Source organism: Triticum dicoccoides, chromosome 3A (assembly GCF_002162155.2).
Source record: "Triticum dicoccoides isolate Atlit2015 ecotype Zavitan chromosome 3A, WEW_v2.0, whole genome shotgun sequence".
Taxonomy (NCBI): Eukaryota; Viridiplantae; Streptophyta; class Magnoliopsida; order Poales; family Poaceae; genus Triticum; species Triticum dicoccoides.
Genome location: NC_041384.1, coordinates 222,854,744 through 222,867,550, shown reverse-complemented (window position 1 = coordinate 222,867,550; position 12,807 = coordinate 222,854,744).

The following is a 12,807-nucleotide window of genomic DNA, read 5'->3' as shown; positions in this document are numbered from 1 at the left end:
CTTTATAAAGATGTGGGTCATCCCAAAAGTAATGTCTCAAATCATAGAAGAACTTTTTCTTTTGCTGGTATGTGAAGCTAGGTGGTATAAACTTAGCAACAATATAATTAGCATAATCAGCATACCATGGAGTACTACGAGAAGTACTTATAACATTTAATTGTTCATCAGGAAAGTTATCATTAATAGGTAGTGGGTCATCAAGAATATTTTCTAACCTAGACAAGTTGTCTGCAACGGGGTTCTCAGCTCCCTTTCTATCAACAATATGCAAATCAAATTCTTGTAGCAAGAGAACACATCTAATAAGTCTAGGTTTAGCATCTTTCTTTTCCATAAGGTATTTAATAGCAGCATGATCAGTTTGAATAGTTACTTTAGAATCAACAATATAATATCTGAACTTATCACAAGCAAATACAACTGCTAAAAGCTCTTTTTAGTAGTAGCATAATTTCTTTGAGCATTTTCTAGAGTCTTACTAGCATAATGAATAACATTTAATTTATTATCAACTCTTTGCCCTAGAACAACACCTACAACATAATCACTAGCCTCACACATAATTTCAAAGGGTAAATTCCAATCAGGTGGCTGAACAACAGGTGCAGAGACTAATGCTTTCTTAAGTATTTCAAATGCTTCTACACAATCATCATCAAAGACAAATGGTATATCTTTTTGCAATAAATTAGTCAGAGGCCGAGAAATTTTTGAGAAGTCCTTAATGGACCTCCTATAAAATCCAGCGTGACCAAGGAAACTTCTTATACCTTTGATGTCCTTGGTACATGGCATCTTTTCAATAGCATCAACCTTGGCTTTATCAACTTCAATACCTCTTTCAGAAACTTTGTGCCCCAAGACAATACCTTCATTAACCATAAAGTGGCACTTTTCCCAATTCAAGACAAGATTAGTTTCTTCACATCTCTGCAAAACTCGATCAAGATTGCTCAAGCAATCATCAAAGGAGGAACCATAGACGGAAAAGTCATCCATGAAAACCTCACAAATCTTTTCACAAAAGTCGGAGAATATAGCCATCATGCATCTTTGGAAGGTAGCAGGTGCATTACATAAACCAAAAGGCATACGTCTATAAGCAAAAGTACCAAAAGGGCATGTAAAAGTAGTCTTTGATTGATCTCTAGCCGACACAGGTATTTGAGAGAAACCAGAATAACCATCTAGGAAGCAATAGTGTGTATGTTTGCATAATCTTTCTAGCAAGGGGTAATGATATTTCTTAGTAGCTTTATTTAATTTGCGGAAATCAATTACCATCCTATAACATGTGATAATTCTTTGTGGAATCAATTCATCTTTATCATTAGGAACAACAGTAATACCTCCCTTCTTAGGGACACAATGGACAGGACTTACCCACTCACTATCAGCAACGGGATACATTATACCTGCCTCCAGAAGCTTGAGTATTTCTTTTCTTACCACTTCTTTCATTTTAGGATTCAGACGTCGTTGAGGATCACGAACTGGTTTGGCATTTGCTTCCAAATTTATTTTATGTTGACATAGAGTGGGACTAATGCCCTTAAGATCATCAAGAGTATATCCAATAGCAGCACGATGCTTCTTTAGAGTTTTCAATAATCTTTCTTCTTCATGCTCTGAAAGGTTAGCACTAATAATAACAGGATATGTCTTCTTTTCATCAAGATAAGCATATTTAAGATTATCAGGCAAAGGTTTAAGCTCAAACACGGGATCACCCTTGGGCGGAGGAGGATCCCCTAAAATTTCAACAGGCAAATTATGTTGCAGAATAGGTTCCTGTTTAAAGAATACTTCATCTATTTCCCTTCTTTCATTCATGAACATATTATTTTCATGGTCTAGTAAATAGTGTTCTAAAGGATTACTAGGAGGTACGGCAATAGAAGCAAGACCAATAATTTCATCCTTACTAGGCAATTCTTCCTCATGATGTTGTTTACTAAATTTAGAGAAATTAAACTCATGAACCATATCATCCAAGCCAATAGTAACAACATTCTTTGTGCAGTCTATGGTAGCATTGACAATATTTAAGAAGGGTCTACCAAATATAATGGGACAAAAACTATCTTGTGGGGAAGTAAGAACAAGAAAATTAGCAGGATATTTAGTTTTCCCACACAAGACTTCAACATCTCTAACAATTCCAATTGGTGAAATAGTATCTCTATTAGCAAGTTTAATTGTGACATCAATACCTTCTAACTCAGCAGGTGCAATTCCATTCTTAATTTCTTCGTATAAAGTATGCGGTATAACACTAGCACTAGCACCCATATCACATAAGCCATGATAACAATGATCTCCTATTTTAACAAAAATAACAGGCACGCCTACCACAAGTCTATGTTTATCTTTATCACAAGGTTTAACAATTCTAGCAGTTTCACCTTCGAACTGAATAACATGCCCATCAATATTATCAGACAAGAGATCTTTAACAATAGCAATTTTAGGTTCTACTTTAACTTTCTTAGGAGGTGTATAAGTTCTAATATTGCTTTTATGAACAACAGTTGAAGCTTTAGCATGATCCTTTACTCTAACAGGGAAAGGTGGTTTCTCAAGATAAGAAGTAGGAACAATAGGATCATTATAAGTGACAGTCTTTTCTTCAACTTTAATAGGTGCAGCTACTTTTACTTCTATGGGAGGATGATATTTAAACCACTTCTCCTTAGGGAGATCAACATAAGTAGCAAAAGATTCACAGAAAGAAGCTACTATCTCAGAGTCAAGTCCATATTTAGTGCTAAACTTACGGAAAATATCGGTATCCATAAAAGATTTAACACAATCAAACTTAGGTGTCATACCTGACTCTTTACCTTCGTCGAGGTCCCAATCTTCAGAGTTGCGTTTAATTCTATCCAATAAATTCCATCTGAATTCAATAGTCTTCATCATAAAAGAGCCAGCACAAGAAGTATTGAGCATGGTGCGATTGTTTTCAGAAAGCCGAGCATAAAAACTTTGCATAATTATTTCTCTTGGGAGCTCATGATTGGGGCATGAATATAACATTGATTTAAGCCTCCCCCAAGCTTGAGCAATGCTTTCTCCTTCACGAGGCCAGAAATTATATATATAATTGCGATCACGATGAATAAGATGCATAGGGTAATACTTTGATGAAATTCCAACTTCAATCTTTTATAGTCCCATGATCTCATATCATCACATAGCCTATACCATATCAATGCGTCTCCCTTCAAAGATAAAGGGAAGACCTTCTTCTTAGCAACATCATCGGGTATACCTGCAAGCTTAAATAATCCACAAACTTCATCCACATATATTAAGTGCTCATCAGGATGCTTTGTTCCATCTCCTGTAAAAGGGTTAGCTAGCAGTTTTTCCATCATAGCCGAAGGAAATTCAAAAGGAGTTTCATTTTCAATAGGTTCAGTAGGTTGAGGAGCAACTCTTTGCTCTACTAGACAGGGTGAAGATACCCCGAACAAGCCCCTCAGAGAATTACTTTCCATAGTAACAAGTGACAGTAAATTTCAGCACACTATATAAATTTTTCCTTACCAAATTCCACCAACCAAAGGCGCTACACTCCACGGCAACGGTGCCAGAAAAGAGTCTTGATGACCCACAAGTATAGGGGATCTATTGTAGTCCTTTCGATAAGTAAGAGTGTCGAACCCAACGAGGAGCAGAAGGAAATGATAAGCAGTTTTCACCAAGGTATTCTCTGCAAGTACTGAAATAAGTAGTAACAGATAGTTTTGTGATAGGATAAATTGTAACGAGCAACAAGTAACAAAAGTAAATAAAGTGCAGCAAGATGGCCCAATCCTTTTTGTAGCAAAGGACAAGCCGGAACAAACTCTTATAATAGGAAAAGCATTCCCAAGGACACATGGGAATATCGTCAAGCTAGTTTTCATCACGTTCATATGATTCGCGTTCAATACTTTGATAATTTGATATGTGGGTGGACCGGTGCTTGGGTGCTGTTCTTACTTGAACAAGCATCCCACTTATGATTAACCTCTATTGCAAGCATCTGCAACTACAACAAAAGTATTAAGGTAAACCTAACCATAGCATGAAACATATGGATCCAAATCAACCCCTTACAAAGCAACGCATAAACTAGGGTTTAAGCTTCTGTCACTCTAGCAACCCATCATCTACTTATTACTTTCCAATGCCTTCCTCTAGGCCCAAATAATGGTGAAGTGTTATGTAGTCGACGTTCACATAACACCACTAGAGGCTAGACAACATACATCTTATCAAAATATCAAACGAATACCAAATTCACATGACTACTAATAGCAAGACTTCTCCCTTGTCCTCAGGAACAAACATAATTACTCACAAAGCATATTCATGTTCATAATCAGAGGGGTAATAATATGCATATAGGATCTGAACATATGATCTTCCACCAAATAAACCAACTAGCATCAACTACAAGGAGTAATCAACACTACTAGCAACCTACTAGCACCAATCCCGGACTTTGAGACAAGAATTGGATACAAGAGATGAACTATGGTCTGGAGATGAGATGGTGCTAGTGAAGATGTTGATGGAGATTGCCCTCTCCCGATGAGAGGAGCATTGGTAATGATGATGGTGATGATTTCCCCCTCCGGGAGGGAAGTATCCCCGGTAGAACAGCTCTGCCGGAGCTCTAGATTGGATCCGCCAAGGTTCCGCCTCGTGGCGGCGGAGTCTCGTCCCGAAAAGTTCCTTCCTATTTTTTCTCATCGAAAGACCTCATATAGGAGAAGATGGACGTCGGAGAGCCACCAGGGGGCCCACAAGGTAGGGGGGCGCGCCCTAGGGGGGGCGCCCCCCACCCTCGTGAGAAGGGTGTGGGCCCCCTGGCTTTCATCTTTGGCGAGGATTTTTCTTTATTTATTTTAAGACGTTCCGTGGAGTTTCAGGACTTTTGGAGTTGCGCAGAATAGGTCTCTAATATTGAAAGAACATGCGGTGCCCCCATGTTTGGTTTTGGTAATTGATGACAATCTCTATGGACTAATGGTTGCCTTGAGTTATATTGAAGGTTTTTGTCCATAGGCTTTTCTTGGAGTACATGTGTTGGTTTCAAGGAGAGTTTGTGTCGACCAAGGTGCTATTCAAGGAATTACCTAAAGATTGGTCTTGTGAGAGGTTGATCAAGACTAAGTCAAAGAGTGAATCAAGTTGACCAACCCACAAAGCGTAGAAGATGTACCGAGAGGGATCAAGTGATCCCATGGTATGGTAAGCATTGTCAATTACGCTTCGTGTACTAACCCATGGTCTTCGTGAGGGTTCTTTGTGGGGTTAGGTTGCGGTGTGCAAGTTCAAGTGGAGCATCACGAAGAGATCAAATGCTTGAAGCTTGCCGTCCTTTGTGGTGATAATGGACTTGTGAAGATGTGCGGAAGAGTGGCTCACCCATAGTGGAGTATGGGGGAGCAATCAACTAGTCTTCATCAAGTCAACCCAATCAAGAAAGGTGGTCCAACTTGAGGGAGTCAAGATCGTCTTCATCTAGCTCAAGTGGACCATGTGCAAGGCAAAGGTTTTCCCTTGATAGGTTTTCTATTTTACCAGTATCATGATGGTAGTTGGGAGACTGGGTTATAGGATCGATTGCCGTACTATCAAGGGGGGGGGGGCTCTCGATGAGTAGCTTGATCGTATCGTTCGCCGAGAGCTCAAACCATTGCATCCTTGCATCATCTTTCTTGGTTCTTGTTTGGTTCTCTTTGAGAGTCTTAGAGCTTTTGGTCATCTTGATGACAAGCTTGAGTTCATCGAAAATGAAGTTCGCTTGCATACTCTATGATGTTTCTGTTGTTGGAGGTTTTGCCGGTTCTTCTCGGTTGGAGGTTTCACTCCTCTATTTGTTGGCATACCTCCCCTGCCTCTTCTTACTATAACCACTCGCTGTTTTGATGCTACTCGTCGTCTTGTTTCCAACAAGCTTGAGTTTGCTCATTCCGGAGCTCATATGCAGAAGTTATGGCAGTTCTTGTTCTCTTGAGTGTGGTTTTGTCAGGGTCCGTGTTGGAAAGGTTTGGGTGGATTCATCTCATACACGTCTCCTTCTTTTCCCCTCCTTCTTCCTTGGAGCTTCCTCCGTTTTCTTGCGTCCCTTGTGTGGCTGCCATTGTTGGTTGAGGTAGTACTGCTCCCAGGAAAGCGGTAGTACCATAGGCATCAGCGGTAGTACCGTGTAGTGGCACGGTAGTACCGCAGGTGCCCACGGTAGTACCGCTCCCCTATAGCCGCACTACCGCTGCCCACTAGGCTAGTGCCGCCCCTTTGCGGTAGTAGGAGCGGATGTAATTTTTTACATCTGCACCTACCGCGGTAGTACCGCTTTCGCCGTGCGGTAGTACCGCTTTCGCCGTGCGGTAGTACCGCGCTATGCGGTCAGGCAGTAGTACCGCCCCTCGGCAGTACTACTGTGTCGGGTTTTTGCTACTTCCGTTTCTTTGCGGAAGTAGGCACGGAAGTTTCCCTTTTCCCCTGGCTGGGACTTTTGCCTCGCGGTAGTACCACATGGGGGGCGCGGTAGTACCGCGCGTGCGGAAGTTCCTTCCACAGCTCCTGTGCGTCTGTTTATCGGTTCTGTGCTGGGGTTGCGGCAGTACCGTGGGTCGGTACGGTAGTACCGCACAGCCGTGCCGTAGTACCGCTTGGTTGCAATCAGTAGTACCGCGCGGCCTTGCGGTAGTACCGCAGGCCAGGCGCGGTAGTACCGCTGGCCGCGGGCTGGTTGGTGGGTAACGGTTGGATTTTTTCCCCACCTATAAAAGGGGGTCTTCTTCCCCAATGGACCTTATCCTTTTAGCTCGTGTTCTTCCCCCATTGTTGACTTTCTTCGAGCTTTCTAACTCTCAATCCCTCCAATGATTCTTGCTAGTTCTTGAGGGAAAAGAGAGAGGAGATCTAGATCCACGTTTCCACCAATCACTTTCTCCTCTTTGTGAGGGGAACCCCTTGGATCTAGATCTTGGAGTTCTTGGTGTTCTCCTTCTTGTTCTTCCTCTTAGTTTCCTCCCTAGCACTAATTGCTTCCGTGGGATTTGAGAGAGAAGGACTTGGGCACTCCGTGTGCCCTTGCCATTGCATTTGGTGCATCGGTTTGAGTTCTCCATGGTGATACGTGGAAGTTACAAGTTGAGAAGCTTATTACTATTGGGTGCTTGGTACCCTTGAGCTTGTTCCTCTTGGGTGCTTGGGCGCCCTAGACGGTTGGTGGTGTTTGGAGCTCAATCATTATGGTGTAAAGCTCCGGGAAAGCTTCGGGGTCTCCAATTAAGTTGTGGAGATCGCCCGAGCAATTTGACGGGTACCGGTGACCGCCCCCAAGGGTTGCCAAAGTGTACGGGTTCAGTGACCGCCCCCAAGGGTTGCCATTTGTACAGGTTCGGTGACCGCCCTCAAGGGTCCCTTAGTGGAATCACGACATATTGCATTGTGCGAGGGCGTGAGGAGATTACGGTGGCCCTAGTGGCTTCTTGGGGAGCATTGTGCCTCCACACCGCTCCAAACGGAGATTAGCATCCGCAAGGGTGTGAACTTCGGGATACATCATCGTCTCCGCGTGCCTCGGTTATCTCTTACCCGAGCCCTTTACTTATGCACTTTACTTTGTGATAGCCATATTGTTTCTTGTCATATATCTTGCTATCACCTAAGTAGTTTATCTTGCTTAGCATAAGTTGTTGGTGCACATAGGTGAGCCTAGTTGTTTTAGGTTTTGTGCGTGACAAATTAACCGTTAGGTTTATTCCGCATTTGTTCAAGCCTAAACCGTAATTATTTTAAAGCGCCTATTCACCCCCCTCTAGGCGACATCCACGATCTTTCAAATATTTGCTCCTTTTCCATCCCAGAATTCCAGCTGTCGACATTCTCCCTCCTTATGTGAACCTTGTAAAATAAGCGAGAATAGCCATAAGTATTGTGACATAATGTGAAATAACAGTCCATAATGCAATAAATATCGATATAAAAGCATGATGCAAAATGGACGTATCAGTCACAGAAGTGCTTTCGTCAAGGGTGACCGACACGTGGCATCCACCGTAACGGAACGCCGTTAAGCTATCGGGTCGGGTTTTGGATCCGATAACCCATTAACAGCCCCGACCAATGGGGATTTTCCACATGTAAAATCATCGTTGGCTAGAGGAAACACGTGTCGGTTCATCGTCGGGACATATGCCATCCACTCACTGAATAGAAGGCGCCTATGATTCGTCGACACGTGGCACGGCCCAACAAGTTTAAATGGGCCGGCCCAACTAAAGGCCCACAAGATTTTGCGGACCATAATGGGCCGGCCCAACTAAAGGCCCATGAGATTTTGTGGACCATAATGGGCTGGCCCAGCTAAAGGCCCACAAGATTTTGCGGGCCATAATGGGCCAGCCCAGGTAAAGGCCCACAAGATTTTTGTGTGCCATAATGGGCCGGCCCAGGTAAAGGCCCACAAGATTCTTGCGGGTCATAATGGGCCGGCCCAGCTAAAGGCCCATGAGATTTCGCTGACATTAATGGGCCGGCCTAGCTGTAGGCCCACAAGATTTTGAGGACCCTAGTAGGCCGGCCCATTAACTGGCTGCCATGTTTTGGGCCAAATGCCGGCCCATATTTGATCCGGCCCATTAATGGCCTGCCACGCTCCGGGCCTAATAGTGGCCCGTATGAGATCCAGCCCGTTAAAAGCCTACCATGTTCTGGGCCAAATTACGGCCCAGATCAGGTCCGACCCTTTAAGAGGCTTTGGGCTCAATTATGGCCCATATCAGATTCGGCCCGTCGACTGGACACTATGCTTTTGGGCCCACTTAGTAATTCGACCTGATATTAGTTTTGGCCTGTTAAGGGCCCGTTTAACATTTCGGTCCTATATTAATTTCGGCCTGTTAAAAGCCCGTCATATAGTTCGGCCTAACTATAGCCCGGTTTGCATCCGGCCTGCTCGCAGCCGATATCTGATTGGGCCAAACAAGTACCCAGACAATTTTGGCCTGTTAAAAGCCCATGATTTGATTCGCACAATCATGGGCCGGGGTTCATTTTGGGCTGCTGCGTAACTAGTAGGAATTAAGAACAAACCTACTCTATTCAATAAAGAAATTACGACATAGTAACTAAGAATAAACCTACACTATACAATAAAGGATTTAAGGTATATTACATCCACTGGGCATCAAAGTTCGCCACCAGTGATCATAAAGCGCAACGAAGAAGCAGATTACAAAAACTGGGCACCATTGCAGCGTAACAAAATAATACTGAACCGAGACCACTTCCAAGACAGTTCAAGAAAGGTTAGCCTTGCGAGGGAACTGCTGTGCAAGCTGCTGAGCAAGGCTGTGAGACCAGCCTAGCATGTCGGTCATAGCTTCCATGTGTAGCTGTTTAGCAATGAGGTTCTCATTGGTGTTCTCCGCAATCTTTCTTAGAGATAGGACTTCAAGTCTAAGTTGAGTTGCAAAATGCCTTTCTGCTAGAACTTGGGACTGAAGAAGTCGAACTGATTCAGACAACAAATTCTGTGAGCTTGTCTGACTGTTAGTCTCAAGTAACTTGAACACTGCATCAAGACAAGACTTTGGGATTGTCTCACTATCTTCAAGATGTTTTGCCTTCTTTGCTGCAATATATGTTGGGTTTGTCTCACAACCTTCAGCAGACTTGTGCATGCCATCAGGCATATCACCCAGAAACAAAGCAGAGAGATGACAGGTTTTGCACGTGTATAAACAAAGATGATAATTGTTCTGTCAATTCTATCCAATTTAAAATTAGAAAATAAAGAGTATGTTCAAAATATCAATAGCATAATTTGGCATTGTTCATAATGCGGGGAGCTTCACCACACTACTGGATTACCAAGTCAACATAACAAGCATAGATGAAGGGCAAAGAAAATCATTGTATCTATTTTGGATAATGTGCATGGCATGTTGTTCATATCATCAGCCACATCAGTAAGATAAAACAGGAGATGACAAGGTGCAAACGTGGGCTGCTTCACCACACACTGGATTATAGATCCACAAAAACAAGCATACATATAGGGAGTATTAAGTAATGTGCATGGTATGAATAAGGAATTTGGTTTTACAAGTAAAACTTAGAACTTATGGTTCTTACGAACATGCATTTTGGTAGAAACAGCAAACTAAACAGCAGTAAACGATAGGGAGTATGAGAAAATTAAACAACAGTTGAGGATATAGGCTTTAGAAGGACTGACTTACATTAATAGTTAACACCGGCTTTATAATGCCCTTCTCCATGGCAAGGGAAGGATAACTCAAGAATTTCAGCACAAAATCTTCTTCATAAGCATTGCCTGTACTCTACATTTTGTAGAGAGTAATTATATATATGATAATACTGGAAGGGATAGAGGATAATGAAGATAAGATGCAGATTGATGCTACATAATCAACTACCAATCCCTGGAAGTACAAGCATTACAGGACAAAATGTACTGACAAGAGCAATGGGCTACACTTCTGCACTGGCATTGTCTGTGTATTCTACTTGTTGGTAAGATTAAATATAGATTTGATCTTTTTTAGTAAATGGTGGGCGAGGGAGATAAGATGCAGAATGCTACAAAATGAACCAATCCCTCTTCCCATAAGACAAGAGTGTTTTGAACACTGGTGTACTGTACAAAATGTTCTTATATTATGGGACGGAGGGAGTAGCTGTTAATGTAAGTACAGTGATAGACCACGTTCAGTCCTTACAAGAGGACTGAAGAGCTAAACCTCTTCAAAAGCATTGGGTTGATTCTAAATTTATGTAAGAGTCGATACGGATATTATAATGTCCACCAAATGGACGATTACGAGGCTAACATGTGCAGAGATGCTACATAATCAAACAGCTATGAAAGTAAGTATGGTCATACAGGGCAAGAGGTACTCACAAGAGCAATGCAGTGTGCAGTATAGTTGCGAGATTCTGTGGTCCCTTGAGAACGAATGTTCTTCTGCTAACAGTTTTCGTACAAGTGAGACATTAAGGCAAACGCAGAAATGTAGTTCAAATTGTGATGTGATATCATAGACAGTACCTTACCCTGCAGCCGAGACCAATGTGTAACAAGATTATTCCAGTTACCGTCGGATAAATTGTCAGGACCCCGACTCAATGCCACATCGATCTAGCATGTAACACCCCATATCACTTTGCGGCCTCACGCACGGTATTCCCACGGGTGTCGCCTTACCTTTGCCCGGGACCGTTTGCGTCTTTTGGCACACGTATATGATAGTGTCGCTAGCATCCATATGGTAAGGAGCCCGGGCTGACATGGCTAGTCGTAAACCCAAAGTGGCACAAACTTACAGGGACAGGCATCCATGACCCAACATCGAACGTGTCGGTCATCAGCGAGTGAATCCAGGCTGTAGCACTGGGCTAGCAGGACTCCGGTGAACCGGGCTGTAGCGGGCTAACAGGACTCCGGTATTCATCGCGTGACATTTCCCCGAAGGGACAGACACAGGAACGAAGAAGGACACATGCCGGCCAGCCTAAGTGTTCCAGAGCAGTAGCAAGCTACCATGGCTCAGCGGTAACACTAGGAGACATTTCCCGGTAAGAGAGGCTACTAAAGATAAACAACTAGATAGTCAGATCCCACACATACCAAGCATTTCAATAACATACACACAATATGCTCGATATGTGCAATACAACATGGCATCACAAAATGACTCTACGACTCAAGTAGTTTATTCAATAGGCTCCGAGGTGCGAGACATTACAAACATGGGTCTCATGACCCAACACTCAGAGCATACAATCAAAGCACAAGCGGAAGCTATCATGTCTGAGTACAGACATCTATAAATGAAAAAGGCTGAAAAGCCTGACTATCTACCAGATCCTGCCGAGGGCACAAGATCGTAGCTGAGGTATCAAGCTAAACGTCGAAGTCCAAGCGGAACTACTAGTGAGACTGAAGTCTCTCTGCAAAACATAAAATAGGCAAACGTGAGTACAAATGTACCCAGCAAGACTTACATTAGAACTAACTACATATGCATCATTATCAACAAAGGGGTGGTGGGGTTTAACTGCAGCAAGCCAGCTTTGACTCGGTGGCTATCCTAACTACGACTGCAAGCGACTCTTTTGAGGTGGCGCACACGAGTCCACATATTCACCATAACAATACACCACTATGGATCCGCTCCCGTCTCCCTACGAGAACGCCATCCATAGCACTCACGCTTATCTTGCGTAATTTAGAGTATCCGCTTCCACTTGTCTATGAACTATGCAATGTGGTCCAAGTTTCCATATCCGAGGAATCCGGCTATTCGAATAGATGATGTTAACCCTGCAGGGGTGTACTTCTTCACACACGCTTTCGCCACTTACCGCCCTGTACACGTCTTGTACCTCGGCAACCTTCAAGCGGAAGCCGGGCGAGGGAGTCGGCCACGACCTGACTAACCGAACAAGTCTCTAGTCCAGGTTTATCGCCTATTCGGGTTCCATCCGCAAGGAGATCCGGCCGGGGTGTCGCTCACGGCCCCAAACGATGTGTGCAGGGTTCCCAAGCCCACCAACCGGGTGCCACTTGGTACACCGTGCCACTGTGCCTAGTCTGTCCCAAGCCCACCTGTACCGGGTGCCACTTGGTAGACTACTAACACTACCTACAAACACCAGAAACTAGTTGCAACTCCTGGACAGAGATCATGTTGATTAATAAGTCGAGAGAGCTTGGAGCGCCCGGAGCCCAATGTGTGGTAGTAACTGATCATGGATCACAAACAC